The 26742-nt window shown below is 40.7% G+C and overlaps 2 long non-coding RNA genes across 2 annotated transcripts in view; one reads left to right on the top strand and one right to left on the bottom strand.

The window, feature by feature from the left end:
- LOC123365262 overlaps positions 1 to 4047 on the bottom strand; it is a 52412-nt gene extending 48365 nt beyond the window's left edge. Inside the window, exon 1 of the long non-coding RNA XR_006577506.1 lies at positions 3746 to 4047. This is a non-coding gene — a long non-coding RNA (uncharacterized LOC123365262). The remainder of the gene's footprint in view (positions 1 to 3745) is intronic.
- A 4524-nt stretch (positions 4048 to 8571) lies between these two features.
- Positions 8572 to 26742, top strand: part of LOC123362783 — a 33607-nt gene continuing 15436 nt past the window's right edge. The window contains exons 1-2 of the long non-coding RNA XR_006576571.1: positions 8572 to 8726; positions 17967 to 18136. This is a non-coding gene — a long non-coding RNA (uncharacterized LOC123362783). The remainder of the gene's footprint in view (positions 8727 to 17966; positions 18137 to 26742) is intronic.

The following is a 26742-nucleotide window of genomic DNA, read 5'->3' as shown; positions in this document are numbered from 1 at the left end:
CACTGGCAGCAGTTTGCCGATCCAGGCCAATGGAGGCGACAGGAAGTGGCAGACAGCACATCCCTCGGCCCGCGCCACTTCCCACAGTCCCCGTTGTCCTGGGATGGAGAACTGGGCCAGTGGGAACCGCGATCAGCCGAACGTGTGGATGCAGCAGGTAAACAAACAGGTCCGGCCCACCAGGGCGCTTACCCTGGTGAGCCGCGTGCCAAAGGTTGCCAATCCCTGTACCAGACCAAACCATGGGGACATTTAATCCAGCATTCTGATTTTGCCAGTACCAGATATTTCAAAGGAAAGTGCAGGGGACCATATAGAGAACAATTATGGAATAGCATGCTCAGAAGAGAAGTTTCTTCCTAACCTTATCAGTCAGTGGTTGGTTTATGCCCTAAAGCATGAAGATTTACTTGTTTTATTTTGTTTTCTTTTGTTTTATTTAAATATCCTAGCTAAAGGTCAGAAAATAGTCTTTATTCAAATTGGTGAGCATTTAATGCTCAATCCCGAGTTCATGTAACTCAATGGCATGACTCCCATTGATATCAGGGGTACAAGATGAGGTCTTCTTCACTCATGAGTATAATTTCATAGAAATCAATGTAAATATTATAGTGAGTAAGGGCCAGATAATTAGAGGTATTTGAGTTTTATTACAATAGCAATGTCTCTTCTGGAGTGTTCATTGCACCTCAAAGGCTTTGAGTCAGAGCTTAAAGAAGAAGAAAAGTCCTTCACAGGCCAGAGACAATGAGATTGTTTTCAGTAGAATATGTAGTGTGTTTGTACACTAACGTGAAATGTTGAATTACTTAACCGCATCTGAGCTGTCCATATCAACGAGACAAATCAAGTTCAGAATAGTGAGAGCTAATTGTGATTAAACCCTAGTCCTGTCATGATGGCCATTCTCCCGATTTTGTTAAGTGCCTCTGGAATTCTTCAGAAGCTACTTCAATCTTGGCTAAACTAAAGCATTTGCTGTTAACTGGATAATGAAATCACCCCCAGAGACATTACCGCTTGATTGTGGAGCTTTCATTCCCACTAGTGAGATACATAGAGCCACTAAAGGTATTTAGGCACCTAAAGATACAGATGGCATCTAGTAGGACTTTCAAAAGTATCCTGATTAATTAATTCTCATTGACTTCAATGGGAGTTAGGCACCTAGGACTTTTGAAAATCCCACTAGCCCCTATTTGTGATTTTAGGAACCTTAAATTTCAGGGAGGAAATATTCATAGGAATACTAATTCAGAAAATGTAACCACCTAAACTTCCATTATAATAATCTCAGTACTCCACAGCTGGGCATAGGGGATGAATGCTTATTTAAAATACACAGCCAAGATTTAAAAAAATGGGAACCTGAACTAGGCACTTAAATCCATATTCAGGCACCTACAAATAACTGGTCAGATTTTCAATTGTGCCAGTCATTGAGCAGATCACATTGGCCTTGATTATCTAAAGACCTGTAACTCCTATGATTTTACCAGAGTGTTTGCAGAAGAAGTACACACTCAGTCCAGTGCATTTATTTGAATTTATACCAACTTTACATTTGTAAAATCGTCTACTGTTACTTTATCCCCTGGCCAGGGTCCCGTCATCATCAAGTTTTTTTACCAGATAAATAAAACTTAATACTGGCCTATCTTGGATGAATTTCAAGTATTCCATTAGTTTTAGAAGAGGTCTTCTGCTCTTTCTATAAATTTGTCAATTTCCAGTGTTGACATAATATAATCTAGGTTCTATTTACTTTGATGCTCTTGCTTTTCGGTTCCAAAATTTCTATTCCCTTATATGTGGCACATCTTTCTTCCTCACTTGTTCAATTTCTTCAGTTATTCCCACCCCCAAGCCTCAAACATTGCATTTTAAATCAATATTTGTATGCAACAGTTTGATGTTGGGTTGCTGTTTATTAATGCAAAGAAGACTTGTAAGTAATGTGTGTCTGATCAGTAGTTCAGTATGTGACCATTTGCATGGCTCATTAAACCAGTAGAGTAAAATGTGGATCTGAGTTATTGCTGAATATATTTTCCAGCTTTTCCCCCCCCACCCCCCCACCCCCGCCATTAGTACGGTCTTTTTGACTGTGCCATGTGTTTGGGAACATAGAGTACCAGTGACATATTTTAATTACTAAGATGATGGAAATGCTTTAAATTTGTTTCAGACATACTATAGCTCATTGTCAGTAATAACTGTTGCCAACAGTTCAGTGAATTTTATGTACATTATTATAGCAATGATGGTGTGCTTCACAGAATGGCAACGTACAGAAAGTTGGAAATGCAGACAATAGTTATAAAACAGTCATTTCCTTTACAATAAAATAATTCTCTGCTATGGAGGAACCATGTCTAGTGGATAGAGCCTAGAAGTCAGGAAACTTTAGTTGTTGTTTTTCTTATAAATATTATTTATTATTTTGTATCGCGATAGCACGTAAAGGCACCAGTCAGGATTGGGGCATCATTGTGCTAATCACTGCACAGATGCATACCCTAAAGAGTGTACATTCTAATTCGAAACAAATTGCAAAAAGTTAATATAACAAATCATAGGAGGTGATTGGGAGAGGGGAGGACAGGCGAAAAAAGGAACAGGAATAAGATCACCCAGATTACACAGGTTAGCAATTACACAGCTTGATAGCTCCAAAAATTCGGAGAGGTTTAACGTATGAATAAATTAATGAGCACTATCTTTCAGTGTCTCACAATCTGTGCAAAATTATTTGGCTGATTTCTTGGACATTTCATGGCAGAAGTGGGTCTGTAGGAGGGATTGAAGGAAGGACAGATTAATGGCTTTGCAGAGATCAAGAAAGAGTGAAATCATATACCAAAGAAATGGGCATATGACAGTAAGATGGCTATCACTGATGGAGTGGAGGGCACAAAGTTAAGATCATAAGAAACAGGACCAGACAAGTAGGGATGCTAACTCTTCAACCTGCTATAGGCATAGCTGCAAATATGGCAGTAGAATGAGTGGCAGCGTTCTTCTGTAGTTCCTATACACTGAGAGTCTTCAGATCTCCTAAAGTCACATTGCAGAGATCCTCCTCTTTATTGGAAGTCTCTACATCCTCAATTACTGCATGTACTGCTTCTTTTTGTTCTTCCTGGATAGCTGTGGCATTGAGACATAAAGTGGTCTTCTTTCCCATACCCCTTGTACCATTATCCACAGGTTGGGCATTTTTCTTTCTGCTTTCCACAATACATACACAGGATCATGACACCTGCATCCTCAGTCAGCCTTCCTCTGTCCTATGACCTGCATCCCTTCACTTGAGCTGTATACTTGTTCTTCACTAGTGGCTGTCAATGGGTTCATCCTTTCCCTGGGCAGTTCTGCTGACATTGCCATTTGGAGACATTTCTCTAGGGTTAGCGGTATGTCTATCAACAATATCTCCTGTAAACTGGAATCACATGTCCCAAAAAATGATCTTATCTTTAATGAGGGAATCTTTAATGTCTCCATAGCTACATGGATGCCAGAGTTCTTGGGTCTGAAAATGATTTTTTCTTATTTTGCTTCTTGGCTTCAGGTAAAAAAAAAAAGCCTCTGTCTACAATATCATTCTATCTTGGATCACAGTACTCAAACAATTTGATCAGCTGCTCCAGTGTTTCAGGCTTTATTCTTGGCAACAATGTCTAACTCACTTCTCATCCTTCCCCCCCCCCCCCCCAATGAAATAGTAAAAAAGCTTTACCTTCATTTTCTCATCTTTATTCAGTTCTTGCTTCCACGCTTGTGCAAGGTTATTTTTCTGGAAATCCAGCATACCCAGTGGTCTGAGCTCCTCCTTGCTGCCTCTTTGCTCTGCTGCTAGGAACCATTTTTTTTATCTGTTAATCACTCTCTCTTCCTTGCTGGGGAATCTCACTAGACATACCATTGCTACCATATGCTTTTATGTGCCATGATAACAGGAGAGGATTCCATATTTCTAAAGCTAAACTGGCTCTTTACCAAGAGGTTTACAAAGGTGCTGCAACTGCAACTATCATTCCATCGATGTGCACACAGACTGTGTTGTGTATTTGGTCGTCATGGTTTTGTTGCTATGGCAACTGAGTTAGATTATTATGGGTTAGCTCAACCGGTTTCAACCGGCTGAGAAGCTCTCTGTATATATGTAAATAAAATGGAGGTTTTGGTTAGCTGCCTGCTCTCTGGCCTCAAGTGATTGCTTCCTACACCGGCTGCCCCAAGGATATAACAGACTGACTTCTTGGTGCCCCTTCCAAATGCTTCCTTCCTGCAATCTGCACTCTTCCCTTCATGTTCCAAGCAGGTTGCCACACTTATAACTCCTTCCCCTTTAAGAGGAGGGATCCTTATACAACAAATAAGTACTACCGTCACATTCCCTTTTTGTACTGTGTAACAGCCTTAGCCTTTCAGACTCCAAGGACCTCTGAAGAGGTTGCCTTATGTGGCACAGCATGGCTTCAAAATCATGCAACTGCCTATCCACTGCTGTGTACCTTACGTAATCATTGACACCTTTTCAGAAAGAGTACAAAGGAAATGTACAATGCTACCAAATTAAAATTCTTCATTCACTTACAGAAGTTATTATATTGACATCCACTTTAAAATCACTTTGCACAGGTGTCAGTGACTCCAAGGTGCAAAGTAGTGGGGTATCAGGCTCTATTATAATCTTTAATGGTTTTATGGTAGGCTTTCAGAAACAGAGGCTATTTCTGCACTAGGAGTGCTCTACTGGCATAGCTTATTCCACCCACGGGCCCAAGAAAAACAAGCTACACCAGTACAATTGCAGTTTTACTGGTATAACTGCATCTACATTAGGGACTTTGACATAGCTGTGCCAGCAGGTCAAAGAAAACCCCTCTTCACACCTCTAACTAACATTTCCATGGTGGCAGAAGTCACCAGTGTAGATGTGGCTAGAGGTTAAATCTGAAAGCAAAACCACAAAGGGTGAAATGAAACAGTTGCTGAGTCTGGGAAGGGCAACATTTGTGCTCTGCTGAAAAGTAGTAGAGTGAGTCTGTTCTAGCAACACAGGAAAGCAAAATCTTTTGCTGAGATAGATCTCAATGTACAAGCCTCAGTTTTGCTGCTGCTGCTCTTTAAGGTCTATTTCTGTTAAAAGCTTATCTGCAGGAATTGTATTTTTGTAAATAAAAATAGGTTACGAGATTCATAATCTGGTGTCTGCTGTCCACTCATTTTCTCTAATAAAAGAAATAACCTACTTCTCAGGTCCAAGAGTAGTAACTGCTGAGTGCCGTGACAGTATGAAGAGAGAAAGACATTAGTCACTGATGGGAACCATAGGAGAGGGCAAATACTGGCCAACAGGGCAATTTATTTTTTCTGTGTGTTTTATAAAGAAAAACTCATTAGCTATTGAAAGAGACCCCAGGAGAGGGTAATGGTGAGGAAACATGGTCATTTATTCTTTGTTTGTGTTTAAAAGAGAAAGAGACACATTAGCCATTTAGGGAGTCCCAAAAGGGAGCAAATTACTGGCCAAAAGAGCCATTCTTTCTTTGTGTGTGTGTGTATTTAAAGGAGGGAAAGAGACACAAACAGTGAGAGAGACCTCAGCAGAGACTGGCCATAGTCATTCCTTTGTTTATGTTTGAAAAGGAGGCAGGTACGTTACCAGTGAGAAAACCATTCAAGCATAAAAAAAATCCACCAGGACATGGCATCTAAATGCCCCCTATGAGCAATGTTCTGACTCCACTCCAAAGTTCAGGTAAGTCCAGTGGAGGCAATGCTAAATGCCAGAGCTTGACTTGCAACTGTGAAGTGCTGTGAGGAGGGTGCAAAGGACAGTGAACTTATTTTGGGAAGCAGTTAAGAAGGTGCCCCTGCAAGTTCCTAATAAAAGCAAGAATAATACAACTGAACTGCTGTCGTGTTGTTTTCTGTGGGTCACTGCAAAGGGACTGTCATAGTGTATTCATATCCCAGTCTATTTATGCCCTCCCTAGCCTCCTAGGGTACTATTTTAGTTGAAGATTACACCCTTCTCAGTCTACTTACCTATTACCTGTGGCACTTATTCCCCCATTACTGTAGTACTGAAGCACCTCATCATCAATGTATTTATCCTCACCACAGCCCACTGAGGTAGGGAAATAGTATTTTATAGATAGAGAATTGAAAAATAGAGAGATTAGCAGCAGGATTCTTTGCTGCTTTTAGAGAGCTTAAATGATTTATCCAAAGTCACAAAGGAAGTCTGTGGCAGAGCTGGAATTTGATTTCCCAAATCCCAGACCAGCAGCCTGCTCACTGGACCATCCTTCTCTGTGCTCTGCCCCATCTGATGGACAGAAATGTATTTTCTATAAACAAAGAGCAAACATATACTTTGAACACAAATGACATTTAATGTAATCATTAAGGGTAATAACAAACCAAGAAGAACAAACACAAAGTTCCATGACAGCGCATGATGCACGTCCTCTTTGTAACACATCATCTCAGCATTGCCTCACAAAATGCAGTTGCCCCTGCAGATGCCTTAGGAATATAAAAGGGCAGCATGGACAAAGTCTAGTCATAACAGTTATGTAACTACATACATCATAATACATAGTTATCCTGCCCCGCCCCCTAATGCAGATAAGACAGTTAAAATATATGCCTAGATGAAATATATGGGAGACTGTGCAAGACTGCTACTAAACTTAAAGCCACAGAATACTGCAAGATTTCCTGGTCTATTAGCATGGTAGAGTCTCAGCTAATCTCTCAAACAGCCCTAAGATATGTCACTCTTCCTCTTTCAGACCTGTAATCAGATTGGGCGGGGGAGGAGTATGGCTGAAAATGGTGGTAAACAATGGAAAAACAATTTTGCAACAAAATTCAAAGCTGTTTCCATGAAAACAAAAGCTTTTGAAATTTTTCACAAAATGGAATTGTGTCAAAACATCTATCTTCAAATCAAAAAGGTCAGGTTTTCAATCTCTTTCTCTCTCAAGATCACCGTGGACCTAAGCAACCTTCCCATCTAATCTTCATCGAAATCTATATATTTTCATGAAATGTTTCAGCTTCAGCAAAATGGTAGTTGTCAACAAAGGTTCAGTCAAAAAGTTTCCGACCAGGTCTACTTATAGGCTTTTTACAGGGCATGATAAAAAGCAATCTCTACTCCAACACTGCTAGAACCTGCACATGAGAAAGACATTAGTGGTGCAAAGAACTATATAAAGGCTGTTTGAATTGAATGATTACTTGGTTTTCCCCTTCTTAAAAATATGTCAAGGGCATGCCTACCATCAGATGAAAAAAAAATCAGCAAAAAAACAGGGCAAGATTTTCCCTTCACTCACACCAGTGTAAATCAGGAGTAACTCCATCAAAGTCAGTAAAGAAACATTTGTGAAACCTGAGTGAGTGAGAGGAGAATCAAGCCCTAGATCTGTTCTAAGCCGATTTCTGCCAGTTTGCATTTTTCTGTGTATTTACCCATGCAGATTGACAAAACAAGTAATAAATCTTACTATTCTGCATATCTTTTCAGCTATAGTGATTGGTTCTGAGGTTTGGTGATCTCACCTATCTGATGTGCTCCTTCTTAGTGGTGCCTATATTATCTCTGTGACCCTAGCTTCAATTAGCAGTAGATTTCTGTGGGCTGTTCCTTTCTGTAGAGCATCATTTTCTGGTTGTAGATAACTATGCTAACTAATCCATTCTGGAGCTAGTCAGCTCCATCAAGGCAGGTATTTTTGTTCACCATTTGAAAACACTTTTCTCCACTTCTGACCCTCCATTTCAAAACCAAAATGTTCAGAATTTTGTAAACTACAGAATCAAAACATATTGGCTTCAGGCCAAAGTGAAGATTGAACATTTTATGTCATCTCTAAATAATATCATTTTTGTGTCATCACAAAACCCATGAAAACAGAGATTTGTACTATTCAAAATTACCATGCAACACCTCATATAACTTCCAGCAAGACCTCTGCTGACCCTCTGTTTTGGCAAGTCTTCCCTAACTGGTACTTAACTTATCTGATTTTCAGCCAAACTCATTAGACTCAGCGAGTTGCAAACTGATACCAGCACAAAACATCTGATGAAAGTTATTCATTCAGTTATTTATTCTTCTGCATCAGTGGCATTGACAACCTCCATATATGCAAGTATAAACATAGCAGTGCCTAGCATAGAGCTTATGCACCTTGCCAGCATTTAAAAATGCAATCAAAAAAGCAAAGTGAGGAGATGCTCTATAACCCCAACCAAATAAAATAAAATAAAATAAAATAAAAAATCAAGCTGAATAATATTTTCCCCAACACCCAAGTAATAACCACCATCATGCCCCTCCAATTCCAAAACCCTCCAAACTGCCCTAAAAGTTCACCAAATTTGGGCTATTTCAGCCCAGCATAGGGAGTAGATTCCTTCTCCTTTCTAGATGCTTCTTGTATGATGAGGAGGACTCTACTGATGATCTCTTTGGGAATGAGGTCACAAACAATATAGGCCTTTACAGGTCATAACTAACATCTTCAGTTTCACCAGAAACCAACAGGTAGTTAGTATCCATCCTGAAGCATAGATGTCATGTTGTTCCACCAAGATACACCACTTAATAGGCAAACATGGTGAGGCCACTTCCTGGGCTTGACCTTCTCCTATCAATCCGCGCAAGCATGTTATTCATCACAACTGGCACAAAGGTAAACATGTTCCTGGTTTTCATACCAAAATCCTCACGACAGTTGCAGCACAGGGCTTTGTAATTATTGCATCCTGTTGAGTCACACAGAACGTCTCCTTTCTCAAGGACATCCCTTCCTAGACTGTTTTATCAACTGAAGGAAAAGCGGAATGAGACTCTCAGAAAATAGGGATGAAAAAGACCAATGGGGTTGTCTGGTCCAGCCGCCCCACCAGAAAGTGATTTTTCCTTATTGTACACTTGAGCGTGTTTTTCTCAAGTCTAATTTTAAATGTCACGAGCAATGGGGCTTGTACAACTTACCTTAGGAAACTATTTCATAAACTAGCATTTATCACTGTCCGGAAGCTTTTCCAGCTTCAGCTTAAATTTTCTTTTTCTTAATTTCCGTCCATTACGTCTAATGATACCCCTTTTTAATTATAGTAATTTACATAATCCCTCTCCCGCCTTTATGGTTATACCCTCCAGATATTTAAGACTATTATGTCCCGTCACTTAGCCAAGCATATTCAGTTATTTTATTGTTCCAAAAGCTTTACTGAAATTTACGTAACATACAGAAGGCGACAACTGGAAACATAAGGGATCAAGAATGTACCATAATGTACAATTTCCAAATGGGCAAATGTCAGTATAAGGATCAATGTTGTGCAGTACGCACAGGTTACTTACATTATGTGAGAAATTAAGCACTATCATTCCAAATATTGTCATGCCTGAGAACATAACATCTCTCATATTTATAAATCAATAAAATAGAATGGGTCCAGTAATGTATATGAAATTGCTTAGCAGTCTTCCGAAGATGAGAGATTAATTTAATAGCTCAGGTTAATAGTATATCTAAATGTTTTCTGGTACAAATTACTGCTTACTCAGTTAAAGCTGTTGATTACTAGTTTGTTCACTTGAAACAGGGGAGCATAAGAGTTGCCTCAAATCATGACTGGAAAGAGATTTTTAGCATTGCGTATCTTGATTTTTTTCATGAAACCACCTTAGCACCAGTGAACTGCCCTGACATCAGTAGAGTTGTAACCTAAGATTATAAACAGAAATAAGAAGGGAATCAGGCTTTGTTCAATAGAAAAAAAATAAGGTTTGGAGAAGATTGTTATGTAGGGCCTGATTCTGCTCTCACTTGCACTGGTGTAAACCAAACATTGCTCCATTCACATACACAGAATTATTATATAGATCAAATAACAATAAGATATTTCCTCATGAAATTAAACATATGCATTGTTAATATTGTCTATCAATTTTATGTGTCTCCATTTTTTTATCCCCAATTTGAGATCCCTAAGGTCTGATATTCAGAGGTACTAAGCACTGGTATCGCCCATTAACTATAACTGCAATTGTTGGTGCTCAGCACCTCTGAAAATCATACTCCAAGTGTATCAAATTGAGCATGCAAACATTGGGGCACGCTAAATTAGCAGACACTTGAAATTTTTTATCTTAATGTCCTGCTGTGTCCAAACACGCAAACTAAGTACATTAGGCCTGATTCCAATCTTACTATGAGTGCAAATGAGTAATAATTCCACTTAAATTAATGGAGTTGCATTGTTAAAGCCTATGCAAGTTTGCATGAGAGGGACACTATTTTCTTCCTGCTGCATATGAAAATAACGACTTAAAAGCTTAAGGAGACAACCTCAAAGTTTATGTCAAATGAGAGAGTCACAGACCACCTAATCATCCCTCAGAATAAATTCACAGTCACTTTAGTGTTTGCACTGGACAATGTAGAATGGGTTGGAAAATCTATAGATTTGGGACTGAAATAATCTTTGATGTAAGTGAATTGATTTCAGTAGATTACAGCAGAGATTATTTTGATCCAACATTATTCCTTATTTTAGCTTAATTGCAAATTACATGTAAAGGCAAGTGAAAACATTGAGTTTGTATAGTTTGCTAAAGCATACATTAAGAAGTATCCATGTCATGGAGTAAGCATTTTAAAAGACAGGAGGACTCATCTGTAGTGAATTTACAATAGAATTCAGGTAACTCCAATCCAGCTAACTGTATGATCCATTCCAGAGTTTGATTAACTGCAAGAGGAGGAATAGGAGTGAGGTTTATTAGCAAGCAGGAAAGAAGTGACTTCTCTTTGTTATTAATGACAGCAAGTGTTAAGCTGCTCAACTGCTCTCTGTTTTGAGTGGACCACAACAAAGGGACATTATGACAAAACCATTTATTTTCCATAGGCTTGAGAAAGAAAGAGACACAGTCACTGAGAGTAAGACCAGGAGAGGGCAATTGTTGGTCAGCAGCACCATTCTTTAAACTGAAATAATGCACAGTCAGTGAAAAATGACTGACACCCACTGCAATGGATAGCTTTAAAATGTAAAGTAATATAACAGTCTTAGACTACTACTAGGGACTGCTATGGGAATCTCTGCTAAAGTGCAACACATCACTTCCAAAATTTAGAGAGAAGGGTTTTATGAGCAGTACCTGCAGTGTCAAACCCACAGCAAGTATGTCACTTTTACAAGAGGAGGTTGGTAGGGGAAGGAATGGGTGAGGAAGAAAGAAAATGGAGAGGGAAAGGAATCAGGATGGGCTTAAGAAAAGAGGAATTTCAAGTCCAGTTTCCAAGCCAATATTTTAAATGATTTTAAATTAAACCAACCTCAGATTGTTTCTCATTATTAGCCATTTAAAGACATTTCATAGCTTTGTCCTTGTGGTTTTCACTTTATTTCTAACTTCAAGACTTCAGTGCTTGAAAATGCCATTTTTTTTTTTTTTTTTTGCTGGTAACAATAAATCATATATTCAGTACATCGGAAAGTCTGGAAATAGTTAAGTTCATCTGCTAAAGTTACAGAGACCCTTAATGAAGTGAAAGAATGTTGCAGCTAACACCAAAGCAGGGGGCATTACAATCACACATTGCCATGCAAATAAATGTTTTGAGCATTCTTAATGCTTCTTTAGGGTTCCAGTATTCGTTCACTATGTGTTTTATTCAATAGATTAACAAGAATGTGTGACTGTTCTTTTAAAAACTGGGGGGGGGACCTTTATTAATACGGATCCTCCCTCTGCCAGGAGTAAGGAAGTAGGAAAGTAAAAAGAAAAGAAAAGATAAGCTACTGGGGAGTATGTGCATGGGGAGGAGGTGGAATCAGATCCGATTTATAAGTAGCTCAGTTGATTTCAATGGAAGCAATCCTGACTGAAGATGATACAGTTCCTAGAGGATGATATTGTGACTTATCAAAACTACAGGTATAAAACCAAGAAAGAAATACATTATATTGCTGGCTAAAAGAGTTATATATATAAATAAAAAAGAGAAACAGCATCTTTATCATCTTAATATTTCCCCTCCTCTGCATTAGGCAGGATACTAAGTTATAGTCTCATGCAACAGCAAAAAAGGCTAGTATTCAATCTCCTTTCCCATCCACTTTGCCACAGGCTATGGCTGACTTATTTGCTAAAAATACCAGTCTGTTCTACAGAGAACCCATCTAACACTGGCAGCAGAAGGTAATTCTGTGGCCAACACATGTAAACGGAATTTTAGCACATATATCCTCCAACTAGCATGTTTTCTAAGAGCTTAATGTGCTAGAGCTTCAGGCAGCAGCACTTTTACAGATACAATAACAAGAATACTGGCACAAAATGCCAAACAATTAATACTCCTAAGGTAAATTTTCCCCACTTTAATTATATTGATGGAGCTGTATTGATGGTGGCTAGAACAGTCAGGATGAGATAAGGGAAAAGAAAATAAAGATAGAAAGGAATTAATAGCAGGTCACCAAAAAGGAAAGTTTCTACTGTAATTCATTAGAAGTAAGACTGGGGATCACTTTCCCCCCTAATCATTACAGTCCAGAAATAGGTGGCACACTTGGCATGACTGAATTATATTTGCAGAGCAGATTGCCAAAATAATTCAACATAAGATCAATCAATCTGTAATCAGTCTCCTCTGATCTACAGAAGAGTTTTCTTGTTCAGTCAAGAAGGTGAGAGGTTTGAGACCTAGGTAGCAACAGGATTTGCTTCAGCAACAGGAACTTGTTTATTTGGATGTGCACATTCTGCCAAAATAAGTTCCTTTTTCTTCCCCCAGTATTATCTGTTCTCAGAAATTGTTTTTGGCTCTTTAAACACCATAAATTCATCATGCATTCAGTGCATTTGCATTCTGATTTTATTCTTTCCTAAATGGTTTTGTTGGCTGGCTACTGACCCAGAACTAAAACCTCCTCAGCGCATCATCAAGGATCTACAATCTATCCTGAAGGATGATCCCTCACTCTCACAGACCTTGGGAGACAGGCCAGTCCTCGCTTACAGACAGCCCCCAAACCTGAAGCAAATACTCACCAGCAACCACACACCACACAACAAAAACACTAATCCAGGAACCAAACCCTGCAACAAACCCCAGTGCCAACTCTGTCTGCATATCTATTCAAGGGACACCATAGTAGGACCTAATCATATCAGCCACACTATCAGGGGCTCATTCACCTGCACATCTACCAATGTGATATATGCCATCATGTGCCAGCAATGCCCCTCTGCCATGTACATTGGCCAAACCGGACAGTCTCTACGCAAAAGAATAAATGGACACAAATCAGACATCAAGAATTATAACATTAAAAAACCAATCACTTCAATCTCTCTGGACACTCAATAACAGACTCAAAAGTGGCAATTCTTCAACAAAAAACCTTCAAAAACAGACTCCAATGAGCAACTGCAGATCTGGAATTAATTTGCAAACTGGACACCATCAAATTAGGCCTGAATAAAGACTGAGTGTGGATGGGTCACTACAAAAACTAATTTCCCCATACTAATTTCCCCCTACTGTTACTCACACCTTCTTGTCAACTGTTTGAAATGTAAAAGCAGCAAAGAGTCCTGTGGCACCTTATAGACTAATAGACGTTTTGGAGCATGAGCTTTCGTGGGTGAATACCCACTTCGTCGGATGCATGTCATACATGTCATGCATCCGACGAAGTGGGTATTCACCCACGAAAGCTCATGCTCCAAAACATCTGTTAGTCTATAAGGTGCCACAAGACTGTTTGCTCCTTTTACAGATCTAGACCAACATGGCTACCCCTCTGATGTTTGAAATGTGCCACCCTAATTACATTAGCCTCATTACCACTACAAAAGTGATTTTTCCTCACTTGGTATTCTACTGTTGAGAATAGCTCACTTCCACTTTAACTGAATTTTCTCGTTAGCATTGACCCCCCACTTGGTAAGGCAACTCCCATCTTTTCATGTACTGTGAAAAGCTTAGGAAAGCTTATGCCCAAATAAATGTGTTAGTTTCTAAGTTGCCACTAGTACTCCTCTTTGCTTTGACCTCTCAATGTGTCTTATTCTTTCCTTTACACTATACTTATTTACAGTGTATTGATTTGCCCAGAATCATTTAAAGTATAATAAATGTATATAGCATCTTTTCCCCCATCTAGTCAGGTCCGGATTCTGCCACCTTTATTCACATGCCATGTTACCTTACTCCTCAGGTAGTCCCATTGGAATAATTCTACACAAGGGCTGCACATCAGGTCCCATGTATTTCAGTGAATGCTGTCTATTTACTTCATGAGCCTTGCTAGAGCAAATCATTGCTGTATTGCTGTACCTGTGAAACCAGTAACTTGAGAACATAAGAGGAAAATGACTTGGTACTGGATATATTAGACTGTATGGAATCAATCAAATTTTTTTTGTTGAATTAGCCTGCAATTTTCAAAGGAGCCTTTGAGAGTTAGGAACCCAGTTCTCATTGAATTTCAATAGAATCTGGGGCCAGGTTCTCAAAGGTATTTATGTGCCTAACTCATATGTAACCCACACACCTGCTGGGTGTGGTTTCTGTCCCATCTAATGCCATCGAAACCACTTAGAGAGAGAGAGATTAATGAGTCTGCTCTATAGCCTTCACTAACAGCCATATGGCTTTTAGCTCATGCAGTAGAGGCTCATTCACTAAGCTCCAGAGATCCCAAGTTCAATCCTGCCTGCCAACAACTGGGGTCTGTCGGTGTTACACATAGAAGCTACGTGGCTACATATCTTTGAGCATCTTGGCTTGGATGTCTAAGTCCCTTAAAGCACTGCGGGAGTTCTTTTATCATTTGGAAGGCACTGTATTATAAGCCCCTGTCACATGTCATAGAGTCAAGGCCAAAAGGGACCACCAGGTCGTCTAATCTGACCTCCTGTATATCACAGACCACCAACTACCAAACAACCAAAATTAGACCAAAGCATTACAGCCCTCAGTAGACTAGACTATATGTGCCACAGGTAGAGAATAGGAGAGATCAGTTGCACCAGTGGCTTAGGTCCCCACAATGGCAGGGAAATGATTAAGTGAGATATACCCAGATAATTCTGGCTAGTGACCTGCACCCACATAACCTAGCTCCTCTAACTTGACTCCATGTTCATGTCTATAGGAAGGGTGACCAGATGTCCCAATTTTATAGGACAGTCCCGATTTTGGGGTCTTTTTCTTATATAGGCTCTAATTACCCTCCACCCCCATCCTGATTTTTCACATTTGCTGTCTGGTCACCCTATCTATAGGCCACAGGTAGCAGTAAGCAAAAATGGCAAGTAGATCGTACACAGATCATAAAGAATTAGGAACAAGATGGGGCAAATTAACAGGTTTGCCACTGACTTCTAACCACACACCTGTATCTTGAAGATAAGATCTACTGACATACTATGAACTTGTCTACACAGGGGCAATCAGGAAAATTAACTCAAATTAACTAAATCTATGAATTTAAAAGAATTAGTTAAACTGCATGAAACTCCTATATGGACACTCTCATTCAGAATTAAAGTGACCTTAATTCAGTCTGGCTTTCATGAATGAAGTTAAATCAAATTAAAGCTGCTTTAATTCTGACTGAGCGTGTCCACACAGTGTTTTAATGCAGTTTAACTAATTCACTTTTAATTCATATCCTTAGTTAATGTGGATTAACTTTCCTGTAGGTTTCTATGACTATGCTGCCTTATTACAAACCGTTACTGTTACATGTACAAGTTAGACATTAAACAACTAACTAAAAGATAACAGTTCAAATACCAGCACATTAACGATTTTCCCCATTAAGAATTGATGATAATAATAATGCTGAATTCCCACATCTGTATGGCATTAAGAACTGAAATGTGTGGCTTTATATACAGCCTTTCCTAGCAGAATGATAAAAACAGCAGTTCAACAGGAAAAGGGTCACCGTTAGGCTTTGGGGCAGCCTGTGTTATATTATAAACAGAGAAGGCAGATGGCAGCAATGGAAACAATTGTGATCACACCAGCCTGTGTTTCTAGCATCTGTCATTGCTGAATGATGTTAACAAGACCGCAGCATGAATTATCACCGTGCAGAGATCAGCAAACAGGTATACACTGAGTACTATCATTCTAAATCCTTAAGTGCATTATAAGAAGTAAATAGTGTGATTACCCACTCAAATATAGCTTGCCTATTGATGCACATCACATAGAAATAATAGGTCTGAATCCAAACCGCTCTGAACTTTGAGGGTGACTGAGGGCTGAACCTAGATCTGGTTCAGATTTTCCAAACTGGCACCTCTCTGTATAATGGGCCAAATAAAAAAACGCAGTTACAAACACCTCCAAAATTGGGATGTCTGAAATGACATCAAGGACCAGATCTTCAGACAATATAAATAACCATAACACCTGGATCTGGCCCCTGAATTTTGTGTCTGGATTGCTTCTGTAATAACGCACATAAGAGAAGTCAGGAAAACACCTCTTTTACCGAATGGTGGTAGGCCTCAACCAGAGCCTGTGGAAGTTAATGAGAGTCTTTCCATTGACCTCAATGGGTTTTGGATCATGTGAGTTCAGTCTTGCAACTCTTACTCATATAAATCATCCCATTGAAGCTGATGGGACTACATGTGTGATTTATGTTTGCAGGCCCGAGCCCTAAATTCCAATTAAGAAACACATTGCTAGCAATAAATGAGCAATATATAATCACTCCTCGCCTAAAACACAACTGCTTTCCAAGATAATTCATTTTATTATAAAATTCATTTCAGGATCTTTGGTGTAGTATTGTAGGGCCCTTCTTTACTTGAACAGCATAGAAAGCATGGAATAGCCACTTTTAAAAGATTTGATGTTACACTGAAATGGTTTTGCAGAGCGAATAAAAAATTAGTAGTTTAATTGTTCTCTTTTAATGTCATCTGAAAGGCTTCATTAATCTAAGAAGCTGACACCAAGATCATTATTGCAAAACAATTAGATTTAAAATGTACTCAGAAAGTGTTTTCATTCTCTCTGGGAGGAAGGGGATTGTTTCGTTAGAACACATGTGATCTGTTAGCCAATTAGACGTCAGTAATGAAGCTAGTGATGCCTGGTAAAACTAGAGAATCATGGTTTGTTTCATCTCATCATGAAGGAGTTTATTTAAAACAAACAAACAAATCACTTAGCCGGCAACCCAATGACAAATTTGAGAACAAGCAATAATAATGATAAACAGTTATGTGGTGCTTTCTCATTCACTCAAAGCACTTTAAAGAGGTGGGGATCATTATCTGCATTGTACAATCAGAGACTGTTGAGTACACACAGATTTGTGACTGGCCTTATTCACTGTCTGCTTTCTCCAATTGCATTTCTGGACTCCTCTGTGATGTGAGATATCTCCTCTTCCATTGTATGGAATTCAGTTATAACACAGAGAGGCTGTGTGGTCCGGTGGATAGGGCAGTTGGCTGGGATTCAGGAGCCCTCACTTCTATTTTTTGGTTGATCTGTTGTGTGATTCAGACCAAGACCCTCACTTCTCTTATTCCTGCTATTCTTTGTTTAATTTGTAAGCTCTCTGGGGCAGGGACCATCTCTATGTGCCCATACAGTGCCTACCACAATGAGGTCCCAATCATGAGTGGAACCGCTAGATACTACTGTAATATAAATAATACTATGAAGAGTGGCAGAGCCTAGCTCAGAGACAGCTGAGCTCAAGGTAAGCATTAAGGTAGAAACCACTGCAGAGTGATTAGGCCTGGATAAGGAGATATCTGATAGATTAGCTGATCGTGTTGAAACCAGATGAAACAAATGGTTTCAAATTAATTGGCCAAGACATGAGGGAATCCACTTTAAAACAGACATCTGGTTCCTTTTATTCTGAAGAAACAAACTTCAATTCCTTGGGGATGAATGGATGGACAGACAGACAGACAGCAATCTCGGTGAGGAAACCATGGCTTCCTGTGTCAGAATAGCACTAACCTGAGACCAAGGATGAGGCTTTGAGCAAGGAGAGGACATGGGGGACAAGGCTAATAAACCATTACCATGAGGTATTGTATAAGGTTGTACAAGGTTTGGGCGGGATTTACGGTGCTTGTGAAAGATGTAGGATTGGCAGCAACAGAACCAAAACCTCCTCTCTATTTACAGAGCAAATATAGCAGAAGTAGTAGTTATACAAACTTCCTCACCTTTCCTCATCAACATTCTTTAGTTCTGGTTGGAGAAACTACTTCTAATGACAGGTTAGTTCAGATTTTGTGCCCATTCAATCCTTTGCTTCTGTACTTGGCCTCTAAACTGCCAACAAGGATGTCAATTAGTGCCAGTTGTTCAAAGAGGCAATTTGTTGTCCACCAGCAGCAGCCTGGAAATAAAGTAAAAAAGCCTTGAAAAGGATCAGTTATCCAACACAGCCACTTTCCACTTAATGTTGATTTCTGCTGTCATGCACAAAGTGGGTGGTAGTTTATTCTTGCTGGCAGCAGGCATAAACTATCAACCTCTTGGTTTGAGAAAGCAAAAATCAATTTAGAAAGGAAAGTGGCCATGAGCAGGATGACAGATCATTTTAAAGGCTTCACTTTATCTTTCAGTCCCTGCTGGGGAACAGAGCAATAACAAGGTTTGTTTGTTGGTTTCATAAGGACAGCACCCCACTCTATCCTAATTACTGGTCTAACCCAGTTACCACGTGCCTAATTTACCCCCTTGCAGCTATTTCTGTCTCTCGTTGATTAAAGCATGGTTCTATTTTCAAGCCTATTCTGCTCCACCTTAAATTTGAATTTCCACCATGAAAGGAGGTCTGGCATATTGTATTTAAATTAAATAAAATGAAAAAAGGGCTTTTTTTAAACTCAAGTCATGAAGCCCAATACAGTCAGTGGCCAGACTGCAAGGTACGGATGTCAGCAGCCATTTCTTAAGCTCTGGAAGGATAAAAATATATCTAGAGAATGAGAGAGAAATATAAAAAGGTGGAAATAGATTATTTTAATGTGCTTTACATGGGGCTACATCTTGAGAGCACCTGGAAACCAAGGCTTGTTCAAAAGGTGGCTGCCTATTTGTTGAGCAAAGTTTCATGCTAAAAGCACACAGTACCAGTACTCTGAGATCTGCACTGCTTGCCCGTCAGCTTCCAAGTGGAGAGCAATATCTTGGTTCTAACCTAAGAAGCATTTGGTGGTTTGTAACCTTGCTACTTGAGTGACCATCTCTCTCTTCAGAAGATATTTCCACAATGGAGGTGCTTGAGCTGCAACTTGCTTGTTATAAATGTGAAGGAGTTGCTGGCAGTGTGTTCTCCAACCAGACTCCTTAACTCTGGAATGTAATTAACGCCACGGAGAGACTTTTAGAAGACGCAAGAATGAAAAGATTAGGACTGCTTAGTTTAGAAAGAAGGGGAATGAGATTCATGGGTTATAAGGTCAGAAGGAACCATTGTGATTACCTAGTCTAACCTCCTATAAACCAGGAATCATACCTATGTCTTTTACATGAGATGCAAGAATTGTACTACCGAAGCACCAATGGGAACATGATAGAGAAATGTACATTTAAAAATGATAGAGGAGGTAATTTAGGAGCTCTGATTCACCTTCCTTCATTATACAAGAATGTGGAGACATTCTAGGAAACTGAATGGCAATACATTAAAAACTTAATAAAAGGAGCAACTTGTTTACACACTACATTAATAACCTCTGGGACTCATTGCCACAAGCTATATAAGATTCAAGAAAGGATTACACATTTATATGGATGATGAGAATAGCCACAATTAGAGTAAAAAAGTAGACAGGACATAAACACTCATGTTTCAGAGCATTAGTTAAGAATTGGCTGATAAGTTACTGTTCTGAATCTGTATGACAGTTCCATGTGCCTAACATTATTATTAGCAGCAGGAACCTGCCATCTTTATGTCTGCAGCAGAAGAGAGTAGATATATCACTAGGGATGAATGACAATCAAAATATGCCTTACTCCCACCTATGCTGTGAACTAAATCCTTCTGAAGTCAATGGAAGTTTTCCCAGTGACTTCAACAGGCTTTGAATCTGGTTCCTGAACTCTGTTTCTACTCTGTGAAATAGTATATGCTTACATATCAGATGTACTCCCTTTGTTTGTGTTCAGAGTAATACCTGTTGGCTTTAGAAATAAAAATAAGTTTTTAGCTGCTTCTCGCTCCTGTTAGCTTTTCTGATCTAGCACAGCTGAGGGAAATCTAGCAGGTTTCTTCTCCTCTTTGTGCTTCATCAACAAATTAGCTTCTTAAGTTCTAATCCTTTATACTTGCACAAACCCATTGAGGCAATGGGGTTGCACAGATGTCACCAAAAGCCTTATTTGGCCCATAGAATTTTTTTTTTTTTTTACTGATACATGTGATGATGGATGAGAGAAAAAGAACCCAGATTGATTCCCAGCTCCTAGGTTGAATTGCATGTATAGCAGTTGTAATTTAATAAATTGGATCCTGAATTATTGAGGTGCAATAAACATGAAATCCTATAAAGCTTACCTTTTTCCGCAGTCGCCTTTTAAAGACAAGTGTACTTTAGGGAAGACCAATGGGACTGTGTCAAACCTTCCTCTTGAAATCTGTACAGGTCCTAATCTGCAATGCATCGTACAGAATGTGAAAAATCTGGAATGTTTAGACAGTGGGCTAATAGGGTGATGGTCAGATTTGCTGGTCCCATTGTGCAGCAATATTAAAGTTGGTGGAGGTGTTTTTCTTCTTCTACAATGGTATTAAAACAGGCCCAACATGTTTTGTGGATTACATGCTGCCCCTTATATGATGCACACTGCTCACTGAAGTGTCCAATCTAACAATATTCATATCGTGCATTGATGGATCCTCCATCACATAAGGTCTTTTAATCAAGATTGGCTATGTATCTTTCTAAAGATATACTGTAGCTCTATCAGAAGTTCTGGGCTTAATGCAGGAAGCACTTAATGAAATTCTGTGGCCTATGCTATGCAGGAGGTCAAACTAGATAATTCTAATGCTCCTGACTATTTGCTGGCATTGAAATCTATAGGTGAAATCCTTTTCCCATTGAAGTCAGTAAGAGTTTTGCCATTAACTTCAATGAGATCAGGATTTCTTCCTATCAGTCTATGAAATAAATATGCTATTTGACTTCAGATAAAATGTGTCTCTTTAGCTGTATTTTGCACACAAACATTAGCACTATTTTTTGTTCAGACTTTTCTCAAACTACCTTATATCGGATGCTTTCTTAAACAATTCCATGTGTATTTATTTAAGTGTCTGAGCACTACCGCACTATATTTCCATTACAAACAGAAACAAAGATACTCATTGCAAAAGCCCATGTTTAACCAAGTTAGGATGGAGAATTAAATAGAGGGCCAGATCCTCAGCTGGAGTAGATCAGCAATGAAGCTAATGGAGCTATAGGCATTTATACCAGCCTGAGGTTCTGGCCTGGAAAAATCAGGAAACATAAGGCAATTATATCTCAGTCACATTGCTTGTACGTATTAAGGAATAAATTTAACAGCATATCTAATAATAATAAAAAATGACATATGATTCACATTGGGGCTGAATGAATTGGTTATTCTTTGTCTTTAAAATTCCTAAACTCTGTCCCTGCTGTGTGTCAGAATCACCTCCCTTACAAACAGATATTCTCTGTTTCTAATGGCTCTCCTTGCTTATGAACTAGGAAGAAGTCAATTAAACTGAAAGGAAAAAATTCTCCAAGGAAAAAGAAAGCACTATAAAAGTAAATAGTTTCTTCTTTGTTCACCAAAGCTTTCTTTTTCACTGCCCCCACCATTCTTAAGATAAAACCAAAATTCCCAATGTAAAGAATACTCTGCCATCAAGCTTGAAAATTTGCCTTTCCTTCAGACCATAAAGGGCAAATAACAGTGAGCTTGTGAAACTGCCCAAGAAAGCAGAAAGAGGCTGGCTCCTAATAATGAGAGTATCTTGAAAATAGCTTTAAGTCCATAGAGAACTGTTCAGCTTGTCACATCTCTAATGGTGAAATAGGCTGTCAATTTTTTTTCTTATTCATTTTCAGCCCAATGCTTAACTTTGTGTTGTCTGTGCAGAGGCAATCACATCACAGAGACAGAAGTGATAGCTCCTCTCCATATTACTTCAATGAGAATTTTTTTCCAGAAAAAGGAGTCCAGAATCAGACCCATGTGAAGATATGAATTAATGATAATAAAGACTGGATTCTTATCTGGCATATATGGCAGTGTTTCAGATGTCCAAAACAATAACAAAGGGAAGAGCAATTCATCTGGCCAAGTGACATTTATCTATCAGGCTAAACTATTTGGAAAAGCAAATTTATGTGCCAAGGTTATAAAGATGCTAAAAGACACTATTTAATTATCCCTTAGTTGAGCAGAGAAGTCCAGAAAGAGCACGATATGGGACTAATGGACCAGCAAAAATGCAAAGTACCATTCAGCACTAAAGTAATTGGGCAGAACACAGAAAGAGACCAGGATAAATGATTACTTAATTAATTTTAAAATTAAAGGGCAAGATAAGGCGGTCACTATCATAGTGTTATTAAGGTAAAACTGGCTAATCAGCACAATTTAAATGTAAAGATGTCATCCAATGCCTACCAATTTGAGAAGAGCATAAGATAAAGTAATTCAATGTAGCTTTAACAATCAAACCATACAGATCAGTATTTTTGTCTAAGAGAGTTCTAATTTATTGTAGCCTTGGTTTAAAGCACTGGTTTGTGTGTGATATCAATGAGCCTACCTCAGAAGGTTCAGAGCTTGGGTTCAGTTCAGACAAAAGTTTGGATGCTATAATGCTTTGAAACTTTCTAAGCTTGCCGGTAGATCCCATGGCCCTTCTTTCCCATACAATTCTTCCATAGAAACCATTATCTGCTTTTCCACACACCTCCTGGCCCCTCCTGGCCCCACCCTCTTCACCCGCTCTCTGCAACACGGCCCAACTCCTGGGCTGTCTCCTTGAAGGGCAAATGTAGTTGCTAGGTACTATCTTCAACATGGATGTCTCATTTTCAAAATCAGAATTCCCCTATGCGAGTTTGTGGTGTCTTCTAAGGCCTGGTCCACACTAGGACTTTAATTCGAATTTAGCAGCGTTAATTTGAATTAACCGTGCACCTGTCCACACCAGGAAGCCATTTAATTCGACCTAGAGGGCTCTTTAGTTCGAATTTGGTACTCCACCCCGACGAGGGGAGTAGCGCTAAATTCGACATGGCTATGTCGAATTAGGCTAGGTGTGGATGCAAATCGAACTTACTAGCTCTGGGAGCTATCCCACACTGCACCACTCTATTGACGCTCTGGACAGCAGTCCGAGCTTGGATGCTCTGACCAGCCACACAGGAAAAGTCCCGGGAAAATTTGAATTCCTTTTCCTGTCTGGACAGTTAGAATCTCATTTCGTGGTTGGACATCAGGGCGAGCTCAGCAGCACCGGCAGCGATGCAGATCTCTCCAGCAGAGGAGTTCATGTAATCTCTGAATAGAAAGAGGGACCCAGCATAGACTGACCGGGAACTCTTGGATCTGATCGGTGCGTGGGGCGAGGAGTCTGTGCTTTCGGAGCTGCGCTCCAAAAAATGGAATGCAAAGACCTACAGGAAGGTCTCCAAAGCCATGAGAGACAGAGGATACAGCCGGGATGCAACGCAGCGCCGCGTGAAAATCAAGGACCCCAGACAAGGCTCTCAAAAAATCAAAGCGGCAAACGGACGCTATGGAGACTGCCACCACTGCCCCACCAGTGACCATGGACTCTGACGATGGGACAGTGTCAACGGCCAGTTCCTCGGCGATGTTCGCGGACGGGGAAGATGAGGAAGGGTTTGTGGAGGACGAGGCAGGCGACAGCGCTTACAACGCTGGTTTCCCCGACAGCCAGGATCTCTTCATCACCGTCACGGAGATCCCCTACCAACCGTCCCCGGCCATTAACCCGGATCCTGAATCAGGGGAAGGAGCAGTCGGTAAGTGCTTTAACCATGTAAACTTTTATTCTTAATATAACAGGAATCTGAAGTATGTGAAAAGGAGGTCTCTCTATATATGGGGATAGAACAGAAATCCTCCTGGGAGATCTCCACGAAGCTCTCCTGGAGGTAATCGAAAAGCCTCCGCAGGAGGTTCCTGGGGAGAGCTGCCTTATTGGGTGCTCCGTGGTAGCACACTTTTCCGCGCGAGGCTTTCATGAGGTACTCAGGGAGCATTGCCTCCCCGAGCACGGCTGCATAGGCCCCTGGTTTGTGCTGTCTTTCACGCAGCATGCGCTCTCTATCTCCTTCAGTGACCGTCCTCAGGGTGATCTCGCTCAGAGACTCCTTCGTCTAATTAGGGGAATTACTGTAATGTTACGCCTGGTCCAAAGTATTTTTCAAAAAACTCCGGACAGACGGCATAGCAGAGACTCAGCACGCTGCTGCGTGACGAGCATAATGGAAAGCCAAAGATTCAAATGGACGCTCATGGAGGGAGGGGGGACTGAGGACGCAAGGTATCCCACAGTTCCTGCTGTCTCCGAAAAGCATTTGCATTCTTGGCTGAGCTCCAAATGCTTCTAGGGTCAAAAACAGTGTCCGCGGTGGGTCAGGGCATAGCTAGGCAATTTACGCAGCCCCCCACCCACCCCCAGAAGTGAAAGGGAAAACAATCCTCTCTTGACTCTTTTACATGTCACCCTATCTTTACTGAATGCTGCAGATAGATGCGATGGTGCAGCACTCAACACCAACATCCTTGCTCCCCCCACGCTATGGATGGCTGATGGTACAAAATGACTGGTACCCATCCTCATCATCAGCCTATTGGCACATGGGGCAGTGCAAAAGGACTGGTAACCATGCCGACTAGCATCGGTAAGGTCAATCAAGGGCGCCTGGTCCTAATTTTTCGTGGTAGATGGTACAGTATGGCTGATAACCATCGTCATCATAGCAACAGGGGGCTGAGCTTCATCAGCCCCCACCCTTCATGTGTAAAGAAAAGATTCAATTGCCCCTGGACTAGCAGCAGGATGCTGGGCTCCTCTCCTCCACACTCCTTAATGTCCTATCTGGACTATCATAGCAACTGGAGGCTGCCTTCCACTCATTTCTCACTAACAAGTCACTGTGTCTTATTCCTGCATTCTTTATTACTTCATCACACAAGCGGGGGGACAATGCTATGGTAGCCCAGGAAGGCTGGGGGAAGAATGGAATGAACAGGTGGGGTTGTTGCAGGAGCACCCCCTGTGAATAGCATACAGCTCATAATCTATGCAGGATCTGACACAGAGCAGCTGTGCTCTCTGGTTCTCTGATACAGTGGTTCTCTAGTACACTTGCCCATATTCTAGGGAGGACTGATTCTATTTTTAGATACCAAAAAGGAGGGATTGACTCAGGGAGTCATTCCCAATTTTGGCTTTTGCGCCCCTGGCTAAGAGCAGCCAGGGGCACTTATGACAGCAGCAAATGGTGCAGTGCAAAAGGACTGGTAACCATGCCCATCTTATTACCAATTTATGGTATGGTAGATGGTACAATATGGCTGGTAACCATCTCTGCTATCATGCAAAAGCAAAAGCATGCTGCTGTGTAGCGCTCCTGGACTGCCTCTGTCAGCGGCATCTAGTACACATACGGTGACAGGCCCAAAAGGCAAAACAGGCTCCATGGTTTCCACGCTGTGGCATCTGCCAGGGCAATCCAGGGAAAACGGGCTTGAAATGATTGTCTGCTGTTGCTTTCCCGGAGGAAGGGATGACTGACGACATTTACCCAGAACCACCCGCGAAAATGGTTTTTGCCCCATCAGGCACTGGGATCTCAACCCAGAATTCACAGAGACAAACTAGACTGTGTTCATTGTTCGCAAAAAATTATCTTTGCAAGGAATTCACTCCCTTTTTCCCATCACACAGCTTTGACTGTCTCCAGACCCGCCACAGCACCCCCCTCACAGAGGCTGGCAAAGATTAGGCGGCGAAAGAAAAAGACAGGGGACGAGATGTTCGCTGAACTTATGGGGTGCTCCCGAGACGAGGCGGACCAGCAGAGCCAGTGGAGGGAGACCCTCTCTCTGTACCAGCGCTCACACAGCGAAGGGGAGGAGAGGTGGCGTGAGGAAGACAAGCAGGCGACTCAAACGCTGCTTGGACTAATGAGGGAGCAAACGGACATGCTCCTGCGCCTTGTGCATGTTCTGCAGGACCTCAGGCAGGAGGACAGAGCCCCCCTGCAGTGTATCTGCAACCACCCTCCCCCGCCACAAAGTCCCATACCCCCCTCACCCAAAATAACCAGAAGGAGGGGCGCCAGAGGCCGTGTAAACTGTCACTGCACCCCAGCAGAGTGCTCAAGTACCCAAAAACTCTCATACCCTAAATTTTGAGAAGTCCTTTCCTTCCCGCCTCACCCAAGCCCCCATCCCAGTTTCATCCCCTAACTGTCTAGTTGATAATAAAAAATACTTTTCTGTTAATTACTGTTTCCGTCATGTTCTTTTAGAGGAGACTGTGTTTGAAGGGGGGGAAGGGGGTTGGTAATTTGACAGGACAATCACCTTTACCAGGGTACAGACATGGGGGCAGGATCAGCAGCAGGTCACACACACACACTGCAGT

This window comes from Mauremys mutica, chromosome 2, assembly GCF_020497125.1.
Source record: "Mauremys mutica isolate MM-2020 ecotype Southern chromosome 2, ASM2049712v1, whole genome shotgun sequence".
Taxonomy (NCBI): Eukaryota; Metazoa; Chordata; order Testudines; family Geoemydidae; genus Mauremys; species Mauremys mutica.
Note: the sequence above shows the minus strand (reverse complement) of the source record. Positions and strands in the feature narration are given on the sequence as shown.